Below are 18978 nucleotides of genomic sequence, written 5' to 3' on the forward strand. Positions count from 1 at the left end.
TAACTCCACGTGAGTTTAACAAAAGCTTCAAGATGTCTTTAAATAATGAAAGTTGAGTTTTTTAAATTAGGACTTGGCTATATTTATTATAGACTCCTATATCTAAGTGCCACAGTGCCATATCATATTATTTATTTATCATATTATTATTTGCCATAACATTAAGTTAAACAAAATCTTGCAACCTTACTAAACCACAGGAAGAAAGACACATGTGTCAATCAAGGAAATAACTTGGGAAGAAGCTATTCAAGAAAACTGGATGACCTCTGATCCCAAACATGTAAAAGCAAGGCCTAAATTATGCACAAAGGCAGAAATGTGTTTGTGTATTCAGGTACTTTAATTATAAAGTGTGCCCGTTTTTAAGCAATATAAGGATGTCATTTTCTCACTGAAAATTATGTAAAGAACAAAGCATTTGTTTGTTTTTTTTCAGTTCTGGAAGAGCAAACAGGAAAAATAGGGAAACCAGGAAGAAGAACAGGTGATGAAATCTCTAAATTCTGAGGAAAAAAACGCAGTAAAAAGAATGACTGGATCAAACTTACAATCCCAGAGTCAAGGACACCTGCAGCCAGCTTTGCTTGCATCAGAGGAACACATGTGTACAGACGTGCGATAAGCTGATGTTAACTGTGTTTTAAAACTTAAATAGTCCCCCGGAGTTTAATGATTACAATACCAAAACATCTGTAAGATGTTTAATTATTTGCACACACAACTCAGTTGCTTTAGTGCAACATATCTGCTCTTCTGGACATTGATGACCACCTCAGCTCTCCAACCTCTATTTTCTCTTTCTCTGGGTCAACTTTTCTGGGAATCCACAAACCCTAGACTTGGTGGAGCCATGAAGGAATTGCAAATTGAGTTTAAAAGGTGCTTAAAACCTTTAGAAAACCTTCTCCTCACAGCTAGAATTACAATTTGCATCTTTGCCTCCCCCTTCCAGACTGCTAATGGACAAACACCCATGGTTTGCTGAGTTCTGAGATCTGTACATGGTTGAGTGCACAACTCAAGTGAAAATGCAGAGTTGATGATTGGTTTAGCAAACAGTGGTGTAAAAATAAATCCTGCATCACTCAGATCTAAGCAGATTGCATATGAAAACCAGTAAATGAAACATCTGAACACTGCTTTGCTGATGTGGTCATTCTCCTTTGTGCAGTTACTGTCCACCCTTCATCCTTCTGCCGCAGTTAAGGATTTATTAGCATTTTGTCTGATAAATAAAAAAATTGGTTTTCTTAATTTTTAAAGGCGTTCATAAAAACTGATTTAGCTTAGAGCATGTACATCTTGATCAAAACGCAGTAGATGTTTCTTTTAAAACCAGCTCCTGGGTCTCAGCTTAAAAACTGGCACGGCTGATGTTACAATGTCCTCTATTTTTCCCAGCTTGAATTTTGTCCAGATGTGTGTGTGTTTCTGATTGAGAGGCAGATTTCATTGGAGACAGAGCTTTGTCAGACCCTGGAGTGCAAATATGCCCTTTTTGTTTGTATACGATTGTAACAGAATAGGCTCTTCTGCATTGAGTGGGACAAATCACATCCTGCAACTTTCTAAGTAACTTTAGAAAAAGAAAAGGTGCTTATAGTCAGTCAACCATGCAAAGGGTTGCTTAAACATGTCATTCAGGTCTAAGATGGCAACTGTGCCTCTTTAAAGAGCTTAAAACATGCAAAAATGTCCTTAAGAGTCCTGATAGAAGCTCTTTAAATGGCAGCTCATCACTCATCAATCTCATGTCATGCATCAAAGCGGAAGAGCAACATTTGATCTCATTCTCCAGGGAGGGGGATAAACAAAACAGAGATGACAAGCTTCACTGGACACAGGAGAATAACATGGAAAAGCAAAGCAAATGGAGGCTCAAAAGAATAGTACAATGGTCCTCAATGTCATTCTACAGGTGAAGAATAACAGAAAGGTTTATAAAGGCTAATGATTTGATCAAACTTAAACGTAGTTCTGAGACATTTTTGATTAAAATGGGAAAGTCGTGCCTCTACTCACTCTCAAAGTCAGTTAGTTGCATAGTCTGTTAAATTTAGCTTAGTCATGACCCATTCTGTTACAAAAGCACAGGATTTTCAACCTTGCATCTCAAGTGAGTTACGGGGGCTGACTGAAGGCCATGATTACCACAGCGTGCCGTCATCTCTAAAGGAGGAAGGGGGTCCACATTTTGCACATCAACTGGACTGCTTATTAGGTTGGCATATGTTTATGAAGAGGAAACCCAGCATGCATTAAATTATGTTGATGAAAGTATGCAGATTTCTTGTCCAAGTACCATAACACCCACTGATTGAACATGTCTCATTCCAAAGAGTAATCCAATACCTTTAGAGCTGTATTGGCGGAAAGAAAGATCCTTGTAACAGGATCTCTTGACACCCTGTTTTTTGTCATTTTGTCTAATTGTAAGGGTGTGTTGAAATTACATTGCTGCGGTACTTATCGTAAAATAGCAATTTTCAGTATAAAACTAAGAATTCTGTACTTTTTTAAACAGGAAAGATAAACATCACTACCACATCACTATACCTAAGGATGCCTGTTTGAAACAATAAGAATGAAAGCCACAGATATATCACAAAATGTTACATGTAAAGTGTGAGCACACTTAATCCTGGGTCCCACCAAACACAGATGCAGAATGGTCGAGACAGAAAGTGGATCAAATCTTTCTGAAGCAAAACCCTATTCAACGTCACTATTTTTTTTAGCTACCTAGCTACCGAGATCTAGAACAACCTTTATGTGTAATGAGATTTTTTTTTTTTTTTTTAACTGAGCAACAAAGAATGAGAATTCTTGTAGCTGTTAAACATTACATTTTATTAGGGCTGCACGACATGAGAAGAACTTACGATTTGCGATATCAATATTGATAGTGATCAATATTGCGATGAAGACGTAACTTGCAATACACGGAGAAATAGCAACAAAAAAAAACATACTTTCCATTTCACTGTAACAGTTTAATTTAATTACGAGTCAACATAACTTATATTTAACTCCAAATGACCATAGTCTACATAGGAGGCCAGCAACATGACGGGATTAATCCGATTGGTCAAATGCATGAAGGTATTTATTTGATTTGTCAAATGTCAAATAGCGTAAACTTGTAAAGCACTTTTCTACCTTCCTTGAAGTCCAAGGTGCTTTACCATTACAGTCGCATTCCCACAGGGACACGTCAAGGTGGAAATCCAACCTGCAATCTTCTGATCAGAGGTCGACTGCTCTACCTGTAAAATATGCTTTTCTTGCACCTTTTCCATTTTAAGAAAGCATTAAAAGAAATGAAAAAATAGGTGCTAATTCTAAACATACCGGTTTTCATTTCTGCTATATACAGGTTTTTTGTTTTTTTTTTGGCTAAAAAAAGGCAAAAAAAGTAGGCCCCTTGGATCGTGTTACCAAAGTAGACCCCTTGCCAGCCTAAATAATTCAAGGTGCCATAAGATGGTTTTAACACATTTAATGTAACCAATTTTCGCAATTTTCGCCATCTTTTGGGATATACATATTGCAATTCAATTTCAATTCAATTTTATTTATATAGCCCAAATTCACAACAACAGTCGTCTCAGTGGGCTTCGCACCAGTAATTGTGAGGTAAACATACAATCAAAAAGGATAATAAATGCTTAGAATTCAATCGGATAATGCTACAACTTTGACTAAACAGACTAAACTAAACTGGCATCCCTGCCCTTAGACTCCCCTTCGCGGTAAGGAAAAACTCCTAAAAAAACTGGAATCCGGAAAAAACGAAGAAACCTCAGGGGTGCCCACATGAAGGAGGGATCCTCCCCCAGGACAGACAGGCAATGTACCAGAACTCTTAGAGAGAATTCGCTTATCTAACCCTACAATTACATATTTAAAATACAGCAAATGATCTTCATCCAGTTGAAGTTGGGGGACGGCTGGGGGCGCGAGACGAACCGGAGACAGCATCCAATTGTTTAAAGAATTTATGGCTCGAGTTCATGTCCTCTGCTGTTAAAAAATATACAGAAATAATTTCTTTGGAGAAAAAAAATCTTAACTAGGTTTTCCACATTTTTGCACATTTACATTTATGGAAGCCTTTCAAAAAAAGCTCTACTGTAGCAAATCCCTTCGAAGTTGCTCTATGTACCAGCCAATGGTACCACATTGACTGACTGTGATAGTTTCCATTTGAAGTAATTCTTTCTTATGCAGATTTGCTTCATTCTGCAAAACCCAGACTTTCCTCTTTGAGTATATTGGTCTTTGTGTACTGTATCTAGGCATTTTCTGTTATATCCACTGAATAAATAAAAACAGCATTGATCCATGTAACCCTTGTGCTATCCTAGGCACTTTAACATTGGGAGTTGGGTCATCTAGACCCACTAGACAGTGCTCTGAACCTTTTTTCTTCAATGATTTGTGATCTTCACTGGTGTCCACGGATTACATGAAATCTTTCCACCTTAATCCACCTTTGTCATGGTAGGAATAACACGTCAAAGTAAGGGTGGGGTCATCTAAGATGGCACAAGGGATAAATACAGCATTCATAATTCCATTAGAGATATATTGAGTGACAAGATAAATAAAAAAATCCTAATCCCTGCATCCCAAAACAACGCAATACTTTGCTGATATTGCAGTTTGAAGCACATGTGCACTGCCTTCTGTTTCAGCTTAAATTTCCAAAGCCATCGCATTTTCTGTGTGGGTCACACTCCAACAGAATCAGAGCATTGGTTTCTGATGCCACAGGCAGAAACCTGAAGACAATTGAAGTCTAGGCAGACACACTCAGCAGGATCCAGCTACAGTAAGTGAAACCCCTGTTTTCAGCCAATTCACAGGATTTATCATTGTGACTGTCACTGTTTATTTGTTTAAAAAATACACTTAGACAACACACACGGAAGTGATCCTTCACTGCAGTTTTTTCTTTAGTACTATCTTTGCTTTTGTACTGACCAATAACTTTTTTCTCCAAACCTGTGCTTTTAAAAATATCTAACGGCTGTTTATACATAAAAAATATCCTATTAGTTACATAATGGAATAGCCATGGCACCAAATCACCCCCCTCTTTAAAACCTATGAAACATCCATGTGACAATAATAACAGCACTGACAGAAGGATGAACATCTGGATACTGATAAATAAAGCTGCAAAAAGTGCATGTTATGAAATGTGATTAAATGTAATAAAAGGGACATACAGTAAATATTTAACAGCATAAACCCAGTTAGAATAATAAGTTAGAGCTCCAGCTAGAACAGCAAAACAATTCAGGACATTAGTGTGTCTTACTTTGTTTGTGGATTAAAGAGGTTTACCAAAAGCAGGCAGACAGGAGCAGAGAAATGTACTGCACTGCATCATTAACCACGCTAACTAGCCTGGACGAGGACCTTCACTGTTAGACCTAGACCAGCAGAAAATGGGTTTTCAGAGATAGCAACAGCTATCGATTTAAACACAAACACACCACGCTAAACCATTTCGCAATCAGTTTTGAATTTCCTTCCATGCTTGATTTTACCCCACATTATTTGCCAACTTATCAGAGAAAGGCCCTCATGGTGTATTATTAAATATTTCAAATAGGAGTAAAGAGTTAAGTCCTAATCTGTTAAATGTCACGGTTTCTGTTTCTTTGCCCTTGTGGTTTATTTCCTTTTTGTTCTGGCATGTTGTGAGTTACTTCCTGTTTTATTTTGTAGTGTTTCCTGGTTTGTTGTAGTTTTGAGTTTTACTTTGGTCCCCATCCTTCCTAAGTGTTTCCACCTGTGTCTCGTTTGTCTGCATGTATTTAAGTCTTATCATTCCCTTCCTCCTGTGCTGGTCCATAGTTTGTAATTGTGCTGTTCCCTGGTTTTGAGCGTTTCTGTATTTTGAGTCTCTAGCCTGCCGTATGCAGTGGTTTTGTTTTTTGTAGTTTTGTTTATTAAAGCCCCGTTCCCCTGCAACCTCCTGCCTCCGCTCCTCTCTGGGCCTGGGTACTTCCCCTCTCCCCCCGTAACATTAAATGCCCTTTAATGACCAGCTCAGAAATGACATAAAGTCTGTGTGCTCAGCGATCATAACAATCCATACAGTCAATCAAGTATATTTATAAGGGATGTCCCGATCTGATCACGTGATCAAAAATCCGGTTTGATCACGTAGTTTCACACTCGATTGGAATCAGATGTTGCACCTCAAACAGGGTTTGTATATTGATTCTATTCTTTATATGATTAATGCTACATATTACAAGCTTATTATTACAGATAAATACTCTACTGGAAGTCTGCATATCATGAACAGATCATATTCTATTGCCATAAAGCACAGCGAAATAGGGTCACAATTGATCAAATATGTTCAATGGCTCTCAAGATCACCAAGCTTTCTCACATGACCAAATAAATATGTTCATTTTTTAAATGTATTGGATTTGGACTTGGTATCGGAGGATCCTCAAAATCAAATGACTAGGTATCAGATCAGGGCTAAAAAAAACTTGGAATGTGTTTATAGTCTAGTAGGATGTTTACTGGACAGTTACAGCTGCTTCTGTCAGATCATTACTTATTGCTTTCATCTTTGCATTGTGTTCAAACACCTGAGTGTACCAGGGCAACAAACTGACAAAGATGCTTCCATGAGCTTTAGCTCATTTGATAAGAAGCACCTTACTCTCTTCTCTCTGCGAGTGTTTTTTTTTTTTTTTTTTAAAGAAACCTTTGTTTGCATTAGTCATTGATCAATTGTAAAACCTCAAAAGTGAAAGAGGGTCCTCGTTTTTTCTTCCTGACACAGTCGGAGCGCCAAAGACCTAAAAGGATTGTGTTGCCCAGAAATCAATCAGCCTAAAAACACAACAGTCCGTGAGAAGATGAAGAGCCAGCCATGTAATTAGCTGTCTAACCAGGCGTTTCTATTAGCTTTTACAGAGTAGCTAACAACCTGACGATCTGTACACACACAAAAAGGGCTGGTACTGGGAATTTTTATCACTTTAATGTGCCATTAAATTACAGACAGGGGTGTGATCTACAGACTCACACAAGAGCAAGGACTAACTGACAAAACGGTCACATATAGCCTGATGTGCGCTTTGACTCTAATTGAATTTCAGCCAATACTGTTAGTAAAATTAGAGGAATTCAGCCAGCACCCCACAAATACAGTGAAGCAACTCTTTAAGTTGCTCAATGTTTAACCTTACTCTTAAAAAACTCTGGTGAGTGCTTGTGGTGAATTGCTGTTTCGTTGCACTCGGAGCCTTGACCACTTGAAGCCACTTGAAGCCCTGACCTTGATTACATTTGACATTATACAGCAAAAGTTTGAAAAAAGCAAGTTTGTATCTCTGTTAAAGGTTATCCTGGGTCACTCAGCAACTTCCTTAACTTGCTGGAAATTTAAAGCTCGGAATAATGATTGGCAATTTGCAGCTCACAGACAGAATCTGTGAAGCATTAAATTTGAATGTAGATAATTTTATGTTCAGCTCAAGTTTTGCATTGAGACATACAGGAAAGTTTGTATTGCTCAGAAAAGGAAGTCTACATTCATTTCGATTGCAAATTCTTGTCATTCTTTTTTTTACATCAAACCGATATCATAAACTGTTTTTTATTTTTGTAGTGTATTTAGAATGTTTTAGTGCATTTTCAGGCAGGTATTTATTTATGTACGCACTGAAGGGAGAATTCCTGCCCTAATTTTATTGTCCTAATGTGCACTGAACAACTGTGCTATGACAGTGCCCCTTAATGCCTATTGATGCAAATATGCACTTAACTACTGTGGGTACCTTAAAATAGCATCTACATGAAAGCGAAAACATAAGGGAATATTGCTTTTCTTCGTAGCTGCAAATAAATTCTGGGGACAGGGGGTTAGTTTAGACATTTTTTAAAGACTCACTTTTCCACACCTCCTTTTCATTTACCTAAATGGGTTCCAAGTCACTTTCTAAACATCATTTTAAAATTTATTTATTTTTATTTCAAGTTTTCTGTTAATAACATTCCTGTGTAAAGTTGACAAATATGTTTTTCCTCTAATATTTTTAACTTAGTTACATATTGTCCATGAAAGATAAACTCAACAAAACAGCATCTGTGTAAAAGCTTTTAGCATGAAGCATGAAGAATCTGCTAAAATGAAAGCATTGACAGTAGTTTATTAAACTGTCCTAAATTTTGAGGCCAGTCTGTATAACCCTTATGCCATCCTAGGCACTTTACCATTGGGAGTTGGGTCATCTAGACCCACTAGACAGTGCGCTGAACCTTTTTTCTTCAATGATTTGTGAACCTCACTGGTATCCATGGATTACATGGAATCTTTCCACCTTTATCCACCTTTGTCATGGTAGGAGAACACGTCAATGTGAGTGGGGGGGGCATCTATGATAGCACAAGGTTTAAGGAAACATTTACTGGTATTATTTCTGAAGTATTTCACACAAATTTAGTTTTTGACTGTAGAAGTATTTAAAAGTGAAATAATATGCCCTAGCCTGCAGTTTTTCCATCAAAAAAAGCAGTGGTTTTCTTTTTTTGATTATGTACAATTTAACGTAACGTGAACCTTCTTTAGATCCTGGGAGGAGATCAATACTGCTGTCACATAGTGCAAGTGAAAAACAAAACTGTCATTTCATACTTTTCATGTCAGGGAAATCTCCCTTCATGGGAATTATGTTTTGTGTCTTTCACACAGGAGAGCTCAGCAAGAAATGCACGCAAACCCCTTGAGATTAAGTTATTTTTAGGCTAAAATTTTTATGTTCAAATTTAATAAAGTCACATTACTTACAATATGAAATACAGAAGAGGGAAAAACTGAACATTTTGCAATGATTTAGTAGAAGTAAAATAAAAAAGCATGCAGCTCTGAAACCACGCAATCTTGCAAATTAATCAATTCAGAAGCACAGAAAAAAAAGGTTGCTACTCTTGACAGAAAATAATCAACCCACCTTGTCTTTGAGTCTGCATTTCTTTTGCTAGACTAATTATTTTTTTCTTTTATAATTCTTAACTCAGATCACCGTGTTTTACTTTGCCCTGGGGTCTCGTCTTTTCATGTTCTCTCTTTTTATATTTTGCGTGTGTCTTTAGAGGGAGGACGAATTCACACATCACCTCCTGTTTCTTTCTGTTCTTGCTAAGTTTCACAATTGCACGTTGAGTGACAAAACAATTCCCCGATGAAAGGGGATTCATCTTGTTTAGTGCTTTTCTTTTTTCCAGGTCATGTTTTTCTACTTGTTCCTGCTTCTGTGGGAGCCACCGCAGTCCTTATCTTTCAGTTTAAAACCAACAGCTTTAAGTCTTAAACACAATGGAAGATGGGGCAGAAATAGCTGTGCATTAAGTTGATATATTTTTTAAATATGCAAATGTTTACATTTATTTATTTTTTTAAATTAATTAAGTGACAAATATATCAAATCAATGTTAAACAGTACAATCATTGCAGCCATATGAGGGCTCCCTGATTCCACCAAGGTATTGCCATGTTTTTAGTCAATCACTAAAAAGCCCAATAATATTATTTATATGTCTTTTGGAAAAAGTCAAAACAATATTTTGTGCTTTAAAAAAAAGACCTAAATAAAAATCTATTGCTGATTGGCATGCGTTATCTTTACTTCAGTTACAATCAGTCCATTTATGATCCTTTTCAAAGACATATTACTCTGCTTTTTCGTACAGGACTGACTGGACATACCATTACAGAATTAATGAGTTTGTCATTTCCCCTTCAGAAGAGGTTCACTTCGCCTCCAGCCTTTTGAGTACCATTACAAAAGCAAATATGGTTACTGACAAGGGCATTTACTTAACTCATAAGCAACTAGAATGAGCTGCATTTCCAGAAGAAAATGCAGGGTTGAATGCTGTATTGCTGAAAGAAAGCTTAATGTGTAAAATAAATGGCTGAACTGAGCTGAAAGAGATCAACATTTTAAAAGTAAAATGGTTAAAAAAAGTAAAAACCTGTAAAAGAGGTTAAGCACAAGAATTCCCTATGCATTTTAATGGAGCAAAAATCCTGGAAAATCTTGGAATATCTTGAAAAGTTCAAAGATTTGAAGGACAAAAGTCATAGCTGAAAGGAATAAGATGAAAGGGTTGAACATTGTAATAGTAGAATGGTAAAAATAGGTGAAAGTTTGAAGAAGTTTAAAATTGCCTCACATTTTGGCACAAAATGGCCGCCAAACTGTAGGTGGTGTTGCCATCCCATAATAATTTTGAGCCTTATGTTGAAGTCCAAAACCTTGTGAACATTTCAATATTTGAACGGTGTCTCTAGCCAAAAGAATGTTAAAGTTACAATTGTTTAAAGAAGCAAAGGTGTGGCCAATGGAGCAAAAACATTGGAAAATCTGGGAATATCCGGGAATATCTGGAAAAGTTCAAAGATGTGAAGGACCAAAAGTCATAGCTGAAAGGAATAAGATGAAAGGGTTGAACATTGTAATAGTAGAATGGTAAAAATAGGTGAAAGTTTGAAGAAGTTTAAAATTGCCTCACATTTTGGCACAAAATGGCCGCCAAACTGTAGGTGGTGTTGCCATCCCATAATAATTTTGAACCTTATGTTGAAGTCCAAATCCTTGTGAACATTTCAATATTTGAACGGTGTCTCTAGCCAAAAGAATGTTAAAGTTACAATTGTTTAATGAAGCAAAGGTGTGGCAAATGGAGCAAAATAATTGGAAAATCCGGGAATATCCGGGAATATCTGGAAAAGTTCACGGATTTGACGGACAAAATGTCATAGCTAGAATAAGATGAAAGAGCTGAACATTTTCATAGTCGAACGGTTAAAATAGGTGAAAAATTGTAGAAGGAGTTTAACTGTGAACTTCTGAACGAAAAATTCTCCATGTATTTCAATGGAGCAAAAATCCCCGGAAAACCTGGAATATCTTAAAAAGTAAAAGGATTTGAAAAACCAAAAGTCATAGCACAAATAAGCAGAAAGAGCTGAACATTTTAAAAGTTGAATGGTTACAATCGGTTAAAAATTGTAGAAGGAGTTAAGCGGCAAAAAACGGCGGAAGATAGGTGTAAAGAATATACTATAAAAGATACTATAAAAACTAGAAGGAGCTGCATTTCCAGAAAAAAATGCAGGGTTGAATGCTGTATTGCTGAAAGAAAGCTTAATTTGTAAAAGAAATGGCTGAACTGAGCTGAAAGAGCTCAACATTTTAAAAGTAAAATGGTTAAAAAAGGTGAAAACCTGTAAAAAAGGTTAAGCACAAGAATTCCCTATGTATTTTAATGGAGCAAAAATCCTGCAAAATCTTGGAATATCTTAAAAATTTTAATGATTTGAATGACCAAAAGTAATATCTGTAATAAGTTGAAAGAGTTGAACATTTAAAAAGGTGAATGGTAGAAAAATTTCAAGTGTCCGAACCGGGTGTCGATCCGGGAACCTCTTGCACCATAACTTTCCAATGCATTTTAATAGGGCAAAAATTCCCGGAAAAACTGGAATATCTTAAAAAGTACAAGGATTAGAAGTACCAAAAGTCATAGCAATAATAAGCTGAAAGAGCTGAACATTTTAAAAGTTGAATGGTAAAAATAGGTTAAAAATTGTAGAAGTAGTTAAGTGTCAAAAAACGGCGGAAGATAGTATAAATAATAATAATAACTAGAAGAAGCTGCATTTCCAGAAGAAAATGCAGGGTTGAATGCTGTACTGCTGAATGAAAGCTGAATTAGCTGAAGAAATAGCTTAACTGTTCTGGAAAAACCTTGAAAAGTTAAAGGTGCAAAAGTCCTAGCAGGAATAAGATGAAAAAGTTGAACATTGTAATAGTAGAATGGTTAAAATAGGTCAAAGTTTGAAGAAGGAGTTATGCATTAAATCTGAAATTGTTAAAAAATGGCTGAACTGTTGAAAATGTAAAGATAATGCTAATATGGCTAAAAGTGCTAGCATTGGAATCAGCATTATCAACTGACTCCAAAAAACACATTGTTTGAGAGTATCATATTGGTAAAAGCTACATGTTCTAAGTTGATAGAAAATCCACTTTTTTCAAAATGGAGGCTTTCTATTAATTTTATCTCCATAGCAACCATTTTATGTTTGGGTCGCCTGGAGATGAGGAACAAATCAACGTCGGTTTCAGATGAATCGGAAAAAGTAAACTTTTGGACGTCCTTAGCAACGAGCTTTGTTTGTTAACCACGCCCACATTCCTTATATGTCCAGATCCAGTGAATTTCAATATGTTCAGGTACAGCCATGGATGAAGTTTATTGCAACATTTGCTTCAGATTTTGTCAAAAAATGCCCACCAAACAGTAGGTTGTGTTGCCATCCCATAATAATTTCAAAACGTATGTTGAAGTCCAAAGCCTTGTGAGCATTTCAATGTTTGAACGGTGCCTCTATCTGAAAGCTTATTAAAGTTATAATGCTTGAAAGCAACAAAGGTTTTCAAGGATTCTCCATGTATTTAAATGAAGCAAAAATCTTGGAAAATCCTGGAAAATCTTGGAATATCTTGAAAAGTTCAAAGATTATAAAGACTAAAAGTCGTAGCTGAAAGGAATAAGCTGAAAGGGTTGAACATTGTAATAGTAGAAGGATTAAAATACGTGAAAGTTTGAAGAAGTTTAAAATTGCCTCACATTTTGGCACAAAATGGCCGCCAAACTGTAGGTGGTGTTGCCATCCCATAATAATTTTGAACCTTATGTTGAAGTCCAAAACCTTGTGAACATTTCAATATTTGAACGGTGTCTCTAGCCAAAAGAATGTTAAAGTTACAATTGTTTAAAGAAGCAAAGGTGTGGCCAATGGAGCAAAAACATTGGAAAATCTGGGAATATCCGGGAATATCTGGAAAAGTTCAAAGATTTCAAGGACCAAAAGTCATAGCTGAAAGGAATAAGATGAAAGGGTTGAACATTGTAATAGTAGAATGGTAAAAATAGGTGAAAGTTTGAAGAAGTTTAAAATTGCCTCACATTTTGGCACAAAATGGCCGCCAAACTGTAGGTGGTGTTGCCATCCCATAATAATTTTGAGCCTTATGTTGAAGTCCAAAACCTTGTGAACATTTCAATATTTGAACGGTGTCTCTAGCCAAAAGAATGTTAAAGTTACAATTGTTTAAAGAAGCAAAGGTGTGGCCAATGGAGCAAAAACATTGGAAAATCTGGGAATATCCGGGAATATCTGGAAAAGTTCAAAGATTTCAAGGACCAAAAGTCATAGCTGAAAGGAATAAGATGAAAGGGTTGAACATTGTAATAGTAGAATGGTAAAAATAGGTGAAAGTTTGAAGAAGTTTAAAATTGCCTCACATTTTGGCACAAAATGGCCGCCAAACTGTAGGTGGTGTTGCCATCCCATAATAATTTTGAGCCTTATGTTGAAGTCCAAAACCTTGTGAACATTTCAATATTTGAACGGTGTCTCTAGCCAAAAGAATGTTAAAGTTACAATTGTTTAAAGAAGCAAAGGTGTGGCCAATGGAGCAAAAACATTGGAAAATCTGGGAATATCCGGGAATATCTGGAAAAGTTCAGGGATTTGAAGGACCAAAATGTCATAGCTAGAATAAGATGAAAGAGCTGAACATTTTCATAGTCGAACGGTTAAAATAGGTGAAAAATTGTAGAAGGAGTTTAACTGTGAACTTCTGAACGAAAAATTCTCCATGTATTTCAATGGAGCAAAAATTCCCGGAAAACCTGGAATATCTTAAAAAGTAAAAGGATTTGAAAAACCAAAAGTCATAGCACAAATAAGCAGAAAGAGCTGAACATTTTAAAAGTTGAATGGTTACAATCGGTTAAAAATTGTAGAAGGAGTTAAGCGGCGAAAAACGGCGGAAGATAGGCGTAAAGAATAATAAATAAAGAGAAACAGGAAAACAAAGGGTTGAATGCTTTACAGCATTCAACCAATAAATAAAGAGAAACAGGAAAACAAAGGGTTGAATGCTTTACAGCATTCAACCAACTAGAAGAAGCTGCATTTCCAGAAGAAAATGCAGGGTTGAATGCTGTACTGCTGAATGAAATCTGAATTAGCTGAAGAAATGGCTTAACTGTTCTGGAAAAACCTTGAAAAGTTAAAGGTGCAAAAGTCCTAGCAGGAATAAGATGAAAATGTTAAACATTGTAATAGTAGAATGGTTAAAATAGGTCAAAGTTTGTAGAAAGAGTTAAGCATTAAATCTGAAATTGTTAAAAAATGGCTGAACTGTTGAAAATGTAAAGATAATGCTAATATGGCTAAAAGTGCTAGCATTGGAATCAGCATTATCAACTGACTCCAAAAAACACGTTGTTTGAGAGTATCATATTGGTAAAAGCTACATGTTCTAAGTTGATAGAAAATCCACTTTTTTCAAAATGGCGGCTTTCTATTAATTTTATCTCCATAGCAACCATTTTACGTTTGGGTCGCCTGGGTATGACGAACAAATCGACGTCAGTTTCAGACAAATCGGAAAAAGTAAACCTTTGGACGTCCTTAGCAACGAAGTTTGTTTGCTAACCACGCCCACATTCCTTATATGTCCAGATCCAGTGAATTTTAATATGTTCTGTTCCAGCCATGGATGAAGTTTATTGCAATATTTGCTTCATATTTTGTCATAAAATGGCCACCAAACAGTAGGTTGTGTCGACATCCCATAATGATTTCTAACCGTATTTTATGGCCCAAAGCTGAAAGAGTTGAACATTGAAATAGTAGAGTGGTTAAAATAGGTGAAAGTTTGAAGGAGTTTAAAATTGCCTCACATTTTGGCACAAAATGGCATTTAAACCGTAGGTTGTGTTGCCATCCCATAATAAGTTCAAAACCAATGCTGAAATCAAAAGCCTTGTGAAAATTTCAATGTTTGAACGGTGTCTCTAGCTGAAAGCATGTTGAAGTTACAATGGTTAAAGTAAACAAAGGTTTTCAATGATTATGCTTGTATTTAAATGGAGCATAGCTCCTGTAAAATCCTGGAATTTCCTGGAATATCTTGAAAATTTCAAGGATATGAAAGACCAAAATTCATAACTTAAAGGAATAAGCTATAAGAGTTGAACATTTCAATAGTAAAATGGTTAAAAACAGAAGTTTAAAAACGCCTCACGTTTAGGCACAAAATGGCCGCCAAACAGTAGGTTGTGTTGCCATCCCATAATAATTTCAAAACGTATGTTCAAGTCCAAAGCCTTGTGAACATTTCTATGTTTGAACAGTGCCTATAGCTGAAAGCATGTTAAAGTTATAATGCTTCAAAGCAACAAAGGTTTTCAAGGATTCTCCATGTATTTAAATGAAGCAAAAATCTTGGAAAATCCTGGAAAATCTTGGAATATCTTGAAAAGTTCAAAGATTTGAAAGACTAAAAGTCGTAGCTGAAAGGAATAAGCTGAAAGGGTTGAACATTGTAATAGTAGAAGGATTAAAATACGTGAAAGTTTGAAGAAGTTTAAAATTGCCTCACATTTTGGCACAAAATGGCCGCCAAACTGTAGGTGGTGTTGCCATCCCATAATAATTTTGAACCTTATGTTAAAGTCCAAAACCTTGTGAACATTTCAATATTTGAACGGTTTCTCTAGCCAAAAGAATGTTAAAGTTACAATTGTTTAAAGAAGCAAAGGTGTGGCCAATGGAGCAAAAAGATTGGAAAATCTGGGAATATCCGGGAATATCTGGAAAAGTTCAAAGATTTGAAGGACAAAAGTCATAGCTGAAAGGAATAAGATGAAAGGGTTGAACATTGTAATAGTAGAATGGTAAAAATAGGTGAAAGTTTGAAGAAGTTTAAAATTGCCTCACATTTTGGCACAAAATGGCCGCCAAACTGTAGGTGGTGTTGCCATCCCATAATAATTTTGAACCTTATGTTGAAGTCCAAAACCTTGTGAACATTTCAATATTTGAACGGTGTCTCTAGCCAAAAGAATGTTAAAGTTACAATTGTTTAAAGAAGCAAAGGTGTGGCCAATGGAGCAAAAAGATTGGAAAATTCAGGAATATCCGGGAATAAATGGAAAAGTTCAGGGATTTGAAGAACCAAAATGTCATAGCTAGAATAAGATGAAAGAGCTGAACATTTTCATAGTCGAACGGTTAAAATAGGTGAAAAATTGTAGAAGGAGTTTAACTGTGAACTTCTGAACGAAAAATTCTCCATGTATTTCAATGGAGCAAAAATTCCCGGAAAACCTGGAATATCTTAAAAAGTAAAAGGATTTGAAAAACCAAAAGTCATAGCACAAATAAGCAGAAAGAGCTGAAAATTTTAAAAGTTGAATGGTTACAATCGGTTAAAAATTGTAGAAGGAGTTAAGCGGCGAAAAACGGCGGAAGATAGGTGTAAAGAATAAAAAAAACTAGAAGGAGCTGCATTTCCAGAAGAAAATGCAGGGTTGAATGCTGTATTACTGAATGAAAGCAGAAATATGATGAAAAAGCTGAACATTGTAAAAGTAAAATGTCTAAAATAGGTCAAACATTGTAGAAGGAGTTAAGCATGAAAGCTGAAATTGTTGAAAAAATAGCTGAACTGTCCTGGAAAATCCTGGAATATTTTGAAAAGTTAAAGGACCAAAAGTCAAAGGTGAACATTGTAAAAGTAGAATGACCAAAACAGGTCAAAATTTGTAGACGGAGTTAAGCATGAAAGCTGAAATTGTTGATAAAAATTGATGTACTGTTGAAAATTTGAAGATGATGCTAAAATGGCTAAAAGTGCTAGCATCAGCATCATCAACTGACTCAAAAAAACACATTGTTTGAGAGTATCATATTGGCAAAAGCTACATGTTCTAAGTTGACAGAAAATCCACTTTTTTCAAAATGGCGGCTTTTCTATTAATTTTATCTCCATAGCAACCATTTTATGTTTGGGTCGCCTGGGGATGACGAACAAATCGACATTAGTTTCAGACAAATCGGAAAAAGTAAACCTTTGGACGTCCTTAGCAACGAAGTTTGTTTGCTAACCACGCCCACATTCCTTATATGTCCAGATCCAGTGAATTTCAATATGTTCCGTTCAAGCCATGGATGAAGTTTATTGCAATATTTGCTTTAGATTTTGTCATTAAATGGCAACCAAATAGTAGGTTGTGTCGACATCCCATAATGATTTCTAAACGTATTTTATACTCCAAAGCCTTGTGATCATTTTAATGTTTGAACGGTGTCTCTAGCTACAAGTATGTTGAAGTTATAATGCTTGAAAGAAACAAAAGTTTTCAAGAATTCTCCATGTATTTAAATAAAGCAAAAATCTTGGAAAATCCTGGAATATCCTGGAATATCTTGAAAAGTTCAAGTATATGAAGGCCCGAGATTCATAGCTGAAAGGAATAAGCTATAAGAGTTGAACATTTCAATAGTAAACTGGTTAAAATAGGTTAAAAACTGAAGGTTAATATCGCCTCACATTTAGGCACAAAATGGCCGCCAAACTGTAGGTGGTGTTGCCATCCCATAATAATTTTGAACTTTATGTTGAGGTCCAAAACCTTGTGAACATTTCAATATTTGAACGGTGTCTCTAGCCAAAAGAATGTTAAAGTTACAATTGTTTAAAGAAGCAAAGGTGTGGCCAATGGAGCAAAAAGATTGGAAAATCTGGGAATATAAGGGAATATCTGGAAAAGTTCAAGGATTTGAAGGACCAAATGTCATAGCTGAAAGGAATATGCTGAAAGGGTTGAACATTGTAATAGTAGAATGGTAAAAATAGGTGAAAGTTTGAAGAAGTTTAAAATTGCCTCACATTTTGGCACAAAATGGCTGCCAAACTGTAGGTGGTGTTGCCATCCCATAATAATTTTGAACCTTATGTTGAAATCCAAAACCTTGTGAACATTTCATTATTTGAACGGTGTCTCTAGCCAAAAGAATGTTAAAGTTACAATTGTTTAAAGAAGCAAAGGTGTGGCCAGTGGAGCAAAAAGATTGGAAAATCTGGGAATATCCGGGAATATCTGGAAAAGTTCAAGGATTTGAAGGACCAAATGTCATAGCTGAAAGGAATAAGCTGAAAGGGTTGAACATTGTAATAGTAGAATGGTAAAAATAGGTGAAAGTTTGAAGAAGTTTAAAATTGCCTCACATTTTGGCACAAAATGGCCGCCAAACTGTAGGTGGTGTTGCCATCCCATAATAATTTTGAGCCTTATGTTGAAGTCCAAAGCCTTTTGAACATTTAAATGTTTGAACGGTGTCTCTAGCCAAAAGAATGTTAAAGTTACAATTGTTTAAAGAAGCAAAGGTGTGGCCAATGGAGCAAAAAGATTGGAAAATCTGGGAATATCCGGGAATATCTGGAAAAGTTCAAGGATTTGAAGGACCAAATGTCATAGCTGAAAGGAATAAGATGAAAGGGTTGAACATTGTAATAGTAGAATGGTAAAAATAGGTGAAAGTTTGAAGAAGTTTAAAATTGCCTCACATTTTGGCACAAAATGGCTGCCAAACTGTAGGTGGTGTTGCCATCCCATAATAATTTTGAACCTTATGTTGAAATCCAAAACCTTGTGAACATTTCATTATTTGAACGGTGTCTCTAGCCAAAAGAATGTTAAAGTTACAATTGTTTAAAGAAGCAAAGGTGTGGCCAGTGGAGCAAAAAGATTGGAAAATCTGGGAATATCCGGGAATATCTGGAAAAGTTCAAGGATTTGAAGGACCAAAAGTCATAGCTGAAAGGAATAAGCTGAAAGGGTTGAACATTGTAATAGTAGAATGGTAAAAATACGTGAAAGTTTGAAGAAGTTTAAAATTGCCTCACATTTTGGCACAAAATGGCCGCCAAACTGTAGGTGTTGTTGCCATCCCATAATAATTTTGAGCCTTATGTTGAAGTCCAAAGCCTTTTGAACATTTAAATGTTTGAACGGTGTCTCTACCTGAAAGCATGTTGACGTTACAATTGTTTAAAGAAGCAA

The 18978-nt window shown here is 35.9% G+C and overlaps 1 protein-coding gene and 1 long non-coding RNA gene across 8 annotated transcripts in view; one reads left to right on the forward strand and one right to left on the reverse strand.

Moving 5' to 3' along the window:
- slc2a9l2 (solute carrier family 2 member 9, like 2) overlaps positions 1 to 18978 on the reverse strand; it is a 153067-nt gene that overhangs the window by 20791 nt on the left and 113298 nt on the right. The gene's annotated exons all lie outside the window — the stretch shown is intronic.
- Positions 1 to 18978, forward strand: part of LOC144992319 (uncharacterized) — a 92319-nt gene that overhangs the window by 5867 nt on the left and 67474 nt on the right. The window contains exon 2 of the long non-coding RNA XR_013656189.1: positions 4701 to 4837. This is a non-coding gene — a long non-coding RNA (uncharacterized LOC144992319). The remainder of the gene's footprint in view (positions 1 to 4700; positions 4838 to 18978) is intronic.

Source organism: Oryzias latipes, chromosome 5, assembly GCF_053564925.1.
Source record: "Oryzias latipes strain Hd-rR chromosome 5, Olatipes_Hd-rR_3.1".
Lineage (NCBI taxonomy): Eukaryota > Metazoa > Chordata > Actinopteri > Beloniformes > Adrianichthyidae > Oryzias > Oryzias latipes.